The following is a 13,725-nucleotide window of genomic DNA, read 5'->3' as shown; positions in this document are numbered from 1 at the left end:
TGTCATTGTTCATATGACTGCTTTTTTCTAGAAATTTGTTATCTTCTTAAGTGATTCTTACAAGAATTCATCCTTAAGAACATGTCTCAAATGTACTTGACATACATTTTAAAATCACTGATAAGGAAAAAAGTGTTAAGGTATCAAGGAAATTTTCACTTTGAGGAAAACTTCATTAATTTAAACAAAAATTTTCAGTCTTCTGCCATGAGGGTAAATGGGTAGGTGTGGACACCTGAGAAGAATGTTTATTTCAGGAGATTCTGCTGTTATCCAGGCAACGAAGATGCCAATTGAATAGCACCATTATTTTATTTCCCTTCGGGGAGTCATCTTTAGCCTATGGTTAATGATAAACTCCATAGATAGTAGAGATTTTAAAAAATTGCTCTCTTGTTGTGATTTACGTAAATTTATGTCTGGCAAATGCATTTGAGGTAAGAAAGTTCTAAAAAAAACTCTTGAAGTTTATACCCAAAGCTGTCTTTAAAAAAATGTAGCACAATTACACAAAATGTTTGTCGCTTAAGCACATTTTTGTAATCTATCCCCACCACCCTGAATATTCACTGGAAGGACTGATGCTGAAGCTGAAGTTCTGACACTTTGGCCACCTGATGTGCAGAGCCAACTCTGGAAAAGACCCAGATGCTGGGAAAGATTGAGGGCAGAAGGAGAAGGGGACGACAGAGGATGAGATGGTTGGATGGCATCACTGACTCAATGGACATGAGTCTGAGCAAACTCTGGGAGATAGTGAAGGACAGGGAAGCCTGGCATGCTGCAGTCCATGGGGTTGCAAAGAGTCAGACACAACTGAGCAACTGAGCAACAACAATAATCCCGACAATACAAAAGTACATACACACTCAGTATAGTATGAGTTATTTTTTATAACATTCTGACTTTCCTTATTATTATCTTGTAAGTCTCAAAATTTCACTTCTAAGAGATCCATTGCCCATTATGAACAGCTATCCTCATTCCTTAGATGTTCAATAGCAATTTAGTGGTCATTTAAAATTTAAGAAGTAATTATGAAGAAAAGTTAAAATAGTGGCCTTCACATTACATATAGGTTAATTTTCAAAGTAAAAAAAATATTTTTCATAGTAGCAGTTTCTCTGACATAATTTCCCAATATAAAATGCATGTGAAATATTAATGCTAAAAGCTAAAGAAATGGTAATGGGAACTTTTGAGAATTTAAAGCTAATTATCATGATTAATTTAGCTTCACCTCTCAGCAAAACTAAACTGTAACAAATGTGGGCACTATTATCACTCACATTTTGTTTTTGTTAAATGTTAATATTTTGAGTACTAGTATCCTGAGTAGCCTATATTTCTATTGTGTTATTTTCGGAGTGGCAGTTTTTGAAGGTGATTTAGTCTAAATGGATCCAGTTTATTCATGTAATTTATTTTTATATCCTGACTTTTGTGCTAATACAGAGGAGGTACAAAGCTGACTTGCTGAACACAGGTAAAATTCCTGTGTTCTGCTACAGGCATCTTACTTTTTCAGTGATATCTAAGATAAACATGCTAAGTATAGGAAAATAGGAAGATCTGAATTCTAACTACATCTCATTTGCTCACAAGTTTGTCAGAATGATTAAAATTTATATATATATATATATATATATACACACACATATATGCATATGTACTGTCTACAATTGTATTTTTATTACAAATTTGGCTCCTTATTAACACTAATTTGTAATTGTCCAACCTTATCATTAGTACACACAAACAAGAATTAAGTACCTGTCTTCCACCCTGTGAGCTGAGTGGGTAAGTAATCCAACTGCAAATGAAAGAGACTTGGGTTTGATCCCTGGGTCAGGAAGATCCCCTGGAGGAGGAAAATGGCAACCCACTTCAGTATTCTTGCCTGAGAAATCCTGTGGACAGAGGAATCTGATTTGGTTACAGTCCAAAGGGTTGCAAAGAATGGGACGTGACGGAGCACAACCAAATCACAAACCAAAAACACAAACCTCCACTAATACCCTCTCCCTGTTTTTCTTAAGAAGAATAAACACTGAGTTGGTATATTTCATCATTTTGTCAAATCAGAATGCAGCGGTTATGTGGAAGGCTTGCTACTGCATAGTTTTAATCATATTAATGTGATAATTTCTTCCACTTATATGTATAATTGAATGCTGACCAATGCATATATTACAGAACTCTTTCAAGACTGTAGAAAATGAAAGAGGGTAGAAAACACTTACTCCAAAGCAAATTATTTTGATTTGGAAACTTGCACAATTAAGAGACCACAAAAATGTTAACAAAACACGTAAAAATAATTAAGCACGCCCTTTTTGTCAGTGCCTTCCACATGTCAACACATTCAATCATCACAATGGTCTTATTAATTGAGTTATCATTCGTTTTTATTTTGTTTGAAAAAACATTTTATGTGCATAAAATATGATTAATTAGAAACACTGAATCATGGTGCACTTTCATCATTGATCCAAGAATGACCATTTTAAAAAATTTACTTGGTATTTAGTTATTCATTATAAATTTAATAAGTAGAGCTTCCCAGGTGGCATAGTGGTAAAGTATCTGCCTGCCAATGCAGGAGACCCAAGAGATGCGTTCAATCCCTGCATCAAGAAGATCCTCTGGAGAAGGCAATGGCAATCCACTCCAGGATTCTTGCCTGGGAAATCCCATGGACAGAGGAGCCTGGTGAGCTATAGTCCACGGTGCCGCAGAGTCAGGCATGACTGAGCATGCATGCACGCACATTGTAAGTATATACTGACTGAGTGTAGAGTCTGATAAAGCAGAATTTTATTTGGCAGCATAGCAGGACACAAGTGATGCTGTCATTTGTCATCATAGCAGGACACAAGTGATGCTGTCTATGAGGGCCCTGAATCTGTGTCTGTCCAGGGACCATCTCTTCTAAGTGTATGATTTAAGAGATTTCTAAAAGTGAAAGTAGAAAATATGAAAAATGTGCAACTGTCAGGGTTGTGGCAGAGTGCACTTTTTTTTTTTTTTTTTGAGGAACTAGGAAAAATATCAATTAATGTTTTTGATTAGGAGGACTTTAATCAGCACTGCTGGCCTGAACAGATCTGTAGCTCTAGGTCGGACAGGAGCCTAAGGATCATGCCACGTTGAGACTTAGACATGCATAGCTTACTGGTTCACATGAGATTAACACCTGGCTAAAACACAGCTTTCATAGGAAGCACAGAGAATCCTCATCAAAGAGGACACAACAGAAAGAGAGGCAGCCAGACCAGATAAGCTTAACCCAGGACCAAGTCTTTCCCATCATGATGTCTGTTACTTGAATTTATTTCAGTTCTTAATATTAGACATGTGTTGGTGAACAAAATAGAAAGGGACATAGTGGACAAAATGTCATTGCGGGCATAAGTACTACTATTCACATATAATATTTGAGTCTGGAATAATAAAAGGGCCCCTCTCCTTTGTCTCAGACCACTCTGCACCCACAGCCCTCAGGAGATCTGGAGACAGAGCCCCCCCACCTCCACCAACCCCAGTAGCAGCCCTCTTAGCAGAGTCCTACATTACCCAGCAGAAATGGTGGTCCCTGGCAGAGAAAGTGGATATGCCCAGGGTCTGCGGGAGCCATCAGTAGCCACCAGAGGGGGCTCTGATGCCTTGTGGACCAATCTGGTACCCTTAAGAGTTAAGGTTCATACAGCCCCTACTGTGTGACAGGGCCTTAAAGAAACCTAAAAGTAGAGCTATCATATGTTCCAGCAGTCCCACTCATAGGCCTACATCTGGAGAAAACCATGGTTCAAAAAGACACATGTACCCAATGTTCACTGCAGCACTGTTGACAATAGCCAAGACATGGAGGCATCCTAAATGTCCATTGACACAGGAATGAATAATGAAGATGTGGTACATATACACAAAGGAATATTAAAAAGGATGAAACAATTCCACTTGCAGCAACATGGATGCACCTAGAGACTATCAGACGAAGTGAGGTAAGTCAGAGAAAGACAGATATCATGGTATCACTTATATGCAGAATCTAAAGAAATGATATAAATTATATATATCATTTACAACATGAAATGATATATTTACAAAATAGAAACAGACTCACAAACTTAGAGAAGGAATTTATGGTTACTTAGAGGAAAAGGGGACTAGATTGGGATTTGGGAATTGACATGTACATACTGCTATATTTAAAATAAAATGACTTTTTATGAAAAAAAAGAAAAAAAGCAAAGAAATCCTCCCAGGGACACTTCTCAGAATGCAGGAGAACATTTTCATCAGGGGTTGAGCTAAGCAGGAGTGGGCAGGCCAGAGCCAATACCTTTGGCTTCTTTCAAGACTCAGGTACATTTAGACCTGGAGAAAATGGAAGACAGACTGTTCTCTGTCTTTTCTTCTCCTCCTTTCTCTAACCCTTCAGCCTAGATCTTTTACTTTACTGAGAAACTTCTCACTGCTGCCTTATTTCATTTTTTATGATGATTGTTCAGTAACGTAAGAAATATCACAGCCACATGTGCAAATAGAAGGCTTATCTCAATACACCAACAGAATCAACTATGATTTCATATTTTCGAGCATTTTCATCATATGTTGATTCAACACAGCTCATTTTAAAAGGCTGATTTTTATCTCGGTTTTCATAAGAAAAAGTGGATTTTTTCCAATAAAAGAAAAACTAAAAATGCCCAGCATTGCTAAACAACACACAAGAACCAGTGTAACGAAGCTGTAAAACACCATCAGAAATAATCTCCAGAAGGAACACATTAGATTGGAAGAAGATAAATAGAAACCAATACATATCCTAGAAATTCCATAGAACCGTTTAATGATCACAAATAAACTGTGGTGATAATTCCCAGAGGAGTATGTCAGAGAAATTATACTCTTCATGTGGACCCGTTGATCACTGACAGACATTCAGGACTAAACTATTAGATGTAAAACTGACTGGTGGAAACAGAATTCCACTGGAACACAATAAGGAGTCCATTCAGAGAAATTTTTTTTGTCCTTTAAGCTCTAGTTTCTAAATTACACCTCTTTTGCATCCAGTTGAATCCAGTTTACTTTATCCTTATTTTAACAAAATAGGATTGTTGTAAGTAAATATCTTCCTTACAAACACGTCTCATTGCCAATAACACACTTAGCAGAATTGGTAAACTGAGTAAATATTAGTCACCTAAATTGTAGTTTTAGTCAGCCATCATATTTTCCAGAAAAATAAAAAAAATCAGGAGGAGAGAGGTTAAATTAATCAGTAAACATGTGAATCTGAGTCTCTTTTGTAAGCCTTAAAATCTGTTACGTTGTTAGCACTATAATAGCTTCTGGGATGTTAATAACACAAGAACAGATTTCATCTAAGCCTATGATGAGCTTGAAACTTATTTAAGAAGACAACACAACATGAAGGAAAACAGCATATAAAAGCTGATAATAAGTGTAAACTATGTGGCAGATTTTGATGTTAAAGGGAAACAGAAAAAAGAATTGCTAAGAGTCACATGAGCTTGGGCTTAAAAAGGTTTGAAGAAGTAAACCAAAAGTTTGGGGAATTATGCCACTGTCTTTAATCTGGGTTTATCAATATGAAGTGGAGGGGAGCTGTACCAAGAAGGTAGTGAAGAGTGTTAGTTCCTCAGTCATGTCCAACTATTCGGATCATAGATTGTGGGAAGGATCCTAGGAAGGGCAGTAGAAAGTGGCTTTCTTGTGTAGGGTCACTTTGCATCTTTAACACACATTCCTCCTCCTACTGGGGCTCCCCTGGAGGAGGAAACAGCAACCCACTCCACTATTCTTGCCTGGAGAATTCCATGGACAGAGAAGCCTGGTGGGCTACAGTCCATGGAGTCGCAAAGATTCAGACAGGACTTAGCAGCTAACACTTTCACTTTAGCTTCCTCCTATATTCATGTTAAATACCTTTAAAAAAATCTGCATAGACTGATCTTCATTTAACCTACAATCACTTATCTAAAATGTTTGATCATGAGGCCAGGACAGCATAAAATAAAGTTTACTTAATTCCCAGTTCTTGTTAAATCCATAGTTTATGGTTATGTGATTATAAAATTTAATATAATTAGGTAAAATATTTCTCAAGTCCCAAGCCCTGGTTAGCTATAAAACACATATAATGAAATTTTAAATAAAACGTAGCCTGCAAGCTACAATGTGAATACAGTATCTCAGCAGAAGTTAGCCATTTATTTCTATTTCTTCCCCTCTTAAAATGAAAAAATAATGAGAGAAATCAGGTGTCTTGAAAATAAATTAATTGTTATTAAAGAAATAACTATGAGGGGTTTTTTTTGTATTGAGTAAATTTGTTCAACTGTGAAAGATAGAAGTATATGTTTTTTATCAACAACATTTTCACTGATTAAGAAATGATAAATGTTTTTAGTGAGTTGGTCAGATTAGTTACAGTGTGAATAATAAGGAAGTTATCACCATATGAAGAATTGTGACCTTTAGTTCAAGAAAAATTGCATTTTCTTGACCAAATTCTCCACCTGTGTTATTATAACCCGTGTACTCATCTGGGTTAGCTAGGAAAGCTTTTTTGCAGCTCTATGCTGAACGTGTTTGTTATCTGCACAACATGGTTATCACAGCATAGCCTAACAGATGCTTAATTTTTATACAATGAAAATGACTTTTAGGACAGAAGTATGAAAAACAAACTGATAATATAGGCTATCAATCAGTCCCTGATTTCCATTTGATCCTTTGAATATGATTCTCACCACATAATATAGCCTGGTTTTGAAGCAAATAAATAAAATAAGCATACTTGCATTATTGATCTCTAAAAGCCTATGTTAACAAAATAATAGAGTCAAAATAATTCCTTCCTAAGACTGCATTGAATTACCCTGTTGTATGAATTTCGCTGAACATAAGGTCCCAAAGAGAAAGCAGTTCTAATTAGAACTCTGTTAAATGTAGGCAAAAATATATACTCTATTATATTCCAAAAGTCCCTTGAGAGCAGAGGCTTGGTCTTCTTCTGGTCTGGTCTTTATCACCATTGGTCCTTCTGAATTGAGTGCTGTGCCAGACTAGAAATGAAACTCTAATAAGTATTTCTCGAAGAGTAAATAAATGTTTTAATTTTCTTTTTGTGCTCTAAACCAGATCAAGTGGGGTAAGGGACTCTAAAATGTCAGGATTATGACATATATTTACTAACATGGCAAGCAGGTTGTAAGCATTGATATTGTGTGTGAGAATCCTGTGCTGTCATGGTCTAGCTATATCTGGTTAACCTGTCAAAGGACTAGTGGTTTTGTATTCTTATCATTTTACACTTTTGCCTATGCATTATATCTTCTTGCCACTTGAGAGACCCTGGCTGGCATCATATCACCTCCTAGTCCATTAAAAGTGCTCTCTTTAAGTATCTTATCAACTGAGATTACTCTTCTGAACTTCCTTTAAGGATGACAAATGAATATGTTAAATTATTCTGTGCTATTACATCATTGGAAAAGACCCTTCTGCTGGGAAGATAGAGGGCAGGAGGGGAAGGGGCAACAGAGGATGAGATGGTTGCATGGCATCACAGATGCAATGGACATGAGTTACTGCAAACTCTGGAGATGGTGAAGGACAGGGAAGCCTAGTGTGCTGCAGGGCATGGGGTCACAAATAGTCGGATACAACTGAGCGACTGAACAACTATATTAATGGTGCTAAATATTAGTGTGGGCTTCCCTGGTGGCTCAGATGGTAAAGAACCTGCCTGAAATTCAGGAGACCCAGATTCAATCCCTGAGTTGGGAAGATCCCCTGGAAAAGGGAATGGCAACCCACTCCAGTATTCTTGCCTGGAGAATCCCATAGACAGAGGAGCCTGGTTGGCTACAGTTAATGGGGTTGCAAAGAGTTGAACGTGACTGAGTGACTAACACACACAAATATTAGTGTAAATACTAACAACAACTACAATGATTATATTATATATCAAATTATACTTTAAAAGGATAATTTAAGTAACAGATACAAAATACTGCTGCTGCTATTGCTAAGTCACTTCAGTTGTGTCCGACTCTGTGCGATAAACATGCTATAATTAAATGGCAGCTTTTGTTGACCTGAAACAAATAGAATGCCAGATATTTCTCAAGCAAAGATGGGTTTATTTGGAATCATCAGAGAGTTGCGATTCAGGGTCTGTACCCCTGGTGAGCCACGTGCAGTTTCCCCCAAGGCAAGGGAAGGGTCCTTTCAAAGCAGGGAAAAGGAAGTTGGCAAGACTATGTTTAGCAAAAAGTCTGTGGCTTTTCCTGGTTGAGTCCTTACTGGTCACAAAGAGTCTGCTTCCTATTGAATGCATGCTCAGTTACTCATTTGTGTCCGACTCTTTGTGACCCCATGGACTGTAGCCAGCCAGGCTCCTCTGTCCATTGGATTTCCCAGGCAAGGATACTGGAGTTGGTTGCCATTTTCTTTTCCAGAGGATCTTTCTGACCAGGGATTGAACCTGTTTCTCTTTCATCTCCTGCATTGGCAGGTGGATTCTTTACCACTGCACACCTGGGAAGCCCTCTTTTCTTGTTCAAAGCTATTATTTCAGGATATGACAGCTCTCTCTTCTGGTTTTCCCATTCTATTTAATTGAGGGTCTTGTTTTATTGATTGTTGATCTATTCCACCTTGTTCTAAATCAAAGTTCCTCCCCCAGAGAAATCCAAACCCTGGCTCATCACCAACCCTCCTCCAATCCTGAAAAGTGTTGATTTCACAGGGAGAAACCAATTCAGTTGCCAAAAAGTACACACAAAGCATGTTAGGGGATAAATTACTTTCTGTTCATAATTTCCCCTCTGAAGCCACACATGAATTTTTAACAGTACAGCTTTGAAAACAGTTTTTTTTTTTTTTTAATTTGCTGTTTAACATGTATACCCCCAAACACTAGCATAAGGGGTACACTAGCATAAGCCCTTTAAAGAAATCTTGGAATCATCTTCTACCTCTGCTTCTTTGTAGCTTCAGAATTAGAATATGCAGGAGGCAATTGTGATTTTGCACAATCAGGTCACAGGACTGTGGAGGTGTTGGCTCTAGGCTCATTCTGTTACAAACAGCGAACTCACCCCTGGGAGAAAGATTCAGATACTCGGGGAAAACTCATTTGTTCTGACACATACTGCAGAGAAAGGTCTTTGTTCACATAGTTACAGAAATCTTTGCCAAGCCTTCAGCTTATTTACTTAAAACCCAATTTTATTTTCACCTGTACGAATGCTGTCACAAGTAAGAGGAAAAGGTGAGAGAGAAAGCAGATGTCGATTATTATCACTTGGAGGGTGATGTACATTGGAATGGAGTCAGTGTTGATGAACCCTTCCCTATGGGTGATTGAAAAATGCAATCCCTGTAGTCAGGGAAGGCAGAATTCTTTATTTTTCTCTATCTTTTGTATTTTTCCAACTTTTAGATCTAACGAAAGAAAATGAACATTTGCAAACATTAACATATATTGATATCTCTCTAAATATCTCATGAGTAGAATATCTCATGTAGATTTTCATTGGATTTCTGTGCTTTGTCCTATCTGGTAAGGACAAACAACCCATTTACTTATTGGAATTCTGACCCTGGTGTGATGAGGCATCTTCATTCTTGATTTCAAGTTTCTGATCCCAGCAAATTTTGCCCCTGGTATCCAACATCCTTGAGACATTTTTTGTCCTATAAGCCATTATCTCTAGACTAGTTTTCCTCATACAGTTCTACCCCTGTGTTTTCACATATAAGAATAAATCTTCAAGTATTAATGCATAAAGCACACAGGAATGTAATCAGCTTCCTCAACAACAATAAAGAGGAGGCTGTAAGGTAGACATTACTGACATCTTCATTTCATCAGTGACGGTCTTATGGTATTTTTGATTTTTATTGAAGCTCAGAGTAAGCAATTTACCTTTGACACACAGATAAACAGTAACGGGTCTGGAATTTATACATATAACCCTGGAAGCCTCTTCTCTTTCCACAAACCGTGTGCCTTGCACTTCCCAAGCCCTCAGGTTTCTTCTATATAGTTGTGTGATTTACATACATAAATATGAAAAGACTCTGAAATTTTATTTTTTTAACTATTTTATTTCTCCTTCTTGATTTATTGATCTACAATTGATGTATACTCTTGTGTAAGTTTAAGGTATACAGCTTAATGTTTTAATGATGAAATCATTACCACAATAAGTTTAAATGCCATTTAAATAAATTAAAGTATTAATTATATTTAAGTTAAACTCATACAAATCTAAATGTTAGATAAAGCCAGACATTTAGGTTAATTTACTTTTCTTGGCTTTTTATTAATAGAATGGATGATAAGCCCAAGAAGATATTGTTGATTATCAATTTGTTATCAATATTATTCTTGGGCTTCCCTGGAGGCTCAATGGTAAATAATCTGCCTACCAATGAAGGAGACACGGGTTCAATCCCTGATCCAGAAAGATCCTGCATGCTAAGGAACAACTAAGCCCATGCACCACAACTACTGAGCTTGCATTCTAGAGCCCAGGAGCCGCAACTGCGGAGCCCATGTGTGCAGACTACTGAAGCCCACGCAGCCTAGAGCCCATGCTCTGCAACGAGAGAAGCGACTGCAACGACTGCCCATGTACCGCAACTAGAGTGGAGCACCCACTCACCACAAGTACAGAAAAGCTCGTGTAGCAACAAAGACCCAGCGCAGCCAGAAATACATAAATTTTTAAAGAGTATATTTAAAAAATATGTTATTATTGAATAGTTGCTGCTTTTCTCATAAGTCCCTTATTAATAATAGTATCACTAGTTTTGTCTGTCTTCAGTTCATTTCAGTCGCTCAGTCATGTCTGACTCTTTGTGACCCCATGGACTGCAGCACGCCAGGCCTCCCTATCGCCAACACCCAGAGTTTACTCAGACTCATGTCCATTGAGTCGGTGATGCCATCCAACCATCTCATCCTCTGTCATCCCCTTCTCCTCCTGCCTTCAATCTTTCCCAGCATCAGGGTCTTTTCAGATGAGTCAGTTCTTCATATCAGGTGGCCAAAGTGTCTGTCTTACTAGAGTCTAAAAGAAAAACTGAAGGGAGCTTTGATCTCATAAGTGTTTCAGAGATGGTTGTTTCTCAAAATTTGTAAATATTGCTCTTTGAATTTTATATCTCCTTGGCTTTCCCTTGTACTCTCTTCTCTATGAAAAATACGAGTAATTTCTGCATAGAAGAATTACCAGCCCTATTCGGTAAAGCATCTGTCTACAGTGTGGGAGACCTGGGTTCGATCCCTGGGTCGGGAAGCTCCCTGGAGAAGGAAATGGCAACCCACTCCAGTACTCTTGCCTTGAAAATCCCATGGACGGAAGAGCCTGGTAGGCTGCAGTCCAGGGGGTCGCTGAGTCGGATGCGACTGAGCGACTTCACTATTCCGAAATTGAGAAGGGAAAACAAATTAAAAAATCTTAAATTTATGAACTCAAATTTCTTCTTCTTTTTCTTATGTGGAAAATTTGGTATGAAATATTAGAAATGTGGGTACGTATTTCAGAAATGAACAGATGGAGGAATTGCAAAGGAAAAAAATGTTTAGATTAAACTACACAAAAACATTGCAAAATATCCATGGAAATTAAAGTGTACATGACAATCTTCAAAAATGTTTTCAAGAATGCATGACTGACAATCAAATATCTTTAACATATGGATGATTTTAAAACACCAAAAGCAAATATTCAGTGTTGTTGTTTAGTCGCTAAGCTGTGTCCGACTCCTTTGGAACCTCATGGACTGTAGCTTGCCAGGCTCCTCTGTCCATGGGATTCACCAGGCAAGAATACTAGAGAGGGTAGCCATTCCCTTCTCCAGGGGATCTTTCTGATCCAGGGATAGAACCTGGGTCTCCTCCATTGCAGGTAGATTCTTTACCATCTGAGCCACAAGGAAAGCCCTTTAGTAGGTTAGCAAACATGGAAACTGTGAAGCCAAGTAGAAAACTGTGCTTCACTGTCTGCAGGAAGATAAATACTTCAACCCCTTGCCATGTGTTGAGTGTTGTCACCCATAAATATATTTCTCTCAGATTCTGTCAGTAGAACATTACATGGAAAAATAATCTTTCAGATGTAATTAAATTAAGGGTTTTAAGCTGAGGTCATCCTAGATTTCCTAGGATGGACCCTAAATCCAATGACATGTGTCCTCATAAAAGTCACATAGAGGGACACATACAGAGAAGACCATGTGACTGTAGAAACAGAGATTGGAGGTATTTAATCACAAACCAAAAAATGCAAGCAGCCACCAAGAGCTGGAAGAATCAAAGAAAAATTCCCTAAGAGCCCTGGGAGGGAGCACAGTCCTGCCAACACCTTGCTTTGAGACTGAGAAACACACAAAGGCACTAAAATAGATAAATCAAAAGAGACCTCTGCTTGGCAAAGGAACAAATTATTGAGACACACAATAACTTGGATAGATCTCAAGGGCATTTGGTTAAGTAAAAAAGCCAATATCAAAAGGTCACCTGCTGTAGGATTCCATTTATATAACATTTTTGAAATGGCAAAATTATAGATGAAAACAGATTAGTGGTTGTCAGGGGTTAGGGACGGTGGGGCAAGTGTGATGGATGTAGCTACAAAGGGGTAGCGCGAGGATGATCTTTGTGGTAAAACAATAGTTTCGTGTCTTGATTGCATTGACAGTCATACAAATTTACACATGTGACAGGATGGCACTGGACTTTATATGCATATTGGACAAATATGAATTTGCTGGTTTTGATGTTGTGCTGTAATTACATATAATGTGATCACTGGGGGGAACCCGGGTGAAGGACACTGTTCAGTGCTATTTTTGCTGCTTCCTGGGAAGCTCTACATATTTTCTCATAAAAATACTTTAAATATCATTATCAAGATGATGACAACTATTTTGGCTTACTCACCCAAACTTTTAAAATGTGGACATGTTAGGAACAATTGGTTTATTTTGAAAAGAATTCCTAGAAAAATGTCTTCATGCACACCGATGTAGCTAGAAAATGAGTCATTACAGTTTTAGAAATATTAGGAATAATTTGACTGTAAAATAGAAAGTTACTCCAAGGGCATACTATGCACCTTTTAAAATTCTACGATAGAAGAAAAATCTGCCCGATTACATATAGAAATGCAAATAAGTTACTTATTTTTATTGGAATTATTATGCTTTAAGATTTTTCACTTTACTTTTCTCATGTTGTTTTACTTTTTCTTTATATAACTAATGTGACGTAAATATTAGCTTATTATACATAAGCCATATACTAGTTTATCTATATAATGAACAGGCTTCCCCAGTGGCTCAGCGGTAAAGAATCCATCTCTAAACCAGGAGACATTGGTTCCATCCCTGGGTCAGGAAGATCCCCTGGAGGAGGGCATGGCAACCCACTCCAGTATTCTTGCCTGGAGATTCCCAAGGACAGAGGAGCCTGGGGGGCTACAGTCCACAGGGTCATAAATAATCAGACAGGACTGAAGCAACTGAACATGCACGAATGCACATATAATGAAAGAATCGTCCCGAGTCTCTCCTGGCTTATGCTTTCTAAAAAGATGCATTAACAGCATTCCCAGGAAGTGTCATGGCAACTGCACAAATGAGGGAGTCCATTCCCAGTTCTCATTAAGATTC

The sequence above is a fragment of the Oryx dammah genome, unplaced genomic scaffold, assembly GCF_014754425.2.
Source record: "Oryx dammah isolate SB20612 unplaced genomic scaffold, SCBI_Odam_1.1 HiC_scaffold_22, whole genome shotgun sequence".
In the NCBI taxonomy this organism is placed as follows: Eukaryota; Metazoa; Chordata; class Mammalia; order Artiodactyla; family Bovidae; genus Oryx; species Oryx dammah.
Note: the sequence above shows the minus strand (reverse complement) of the source record.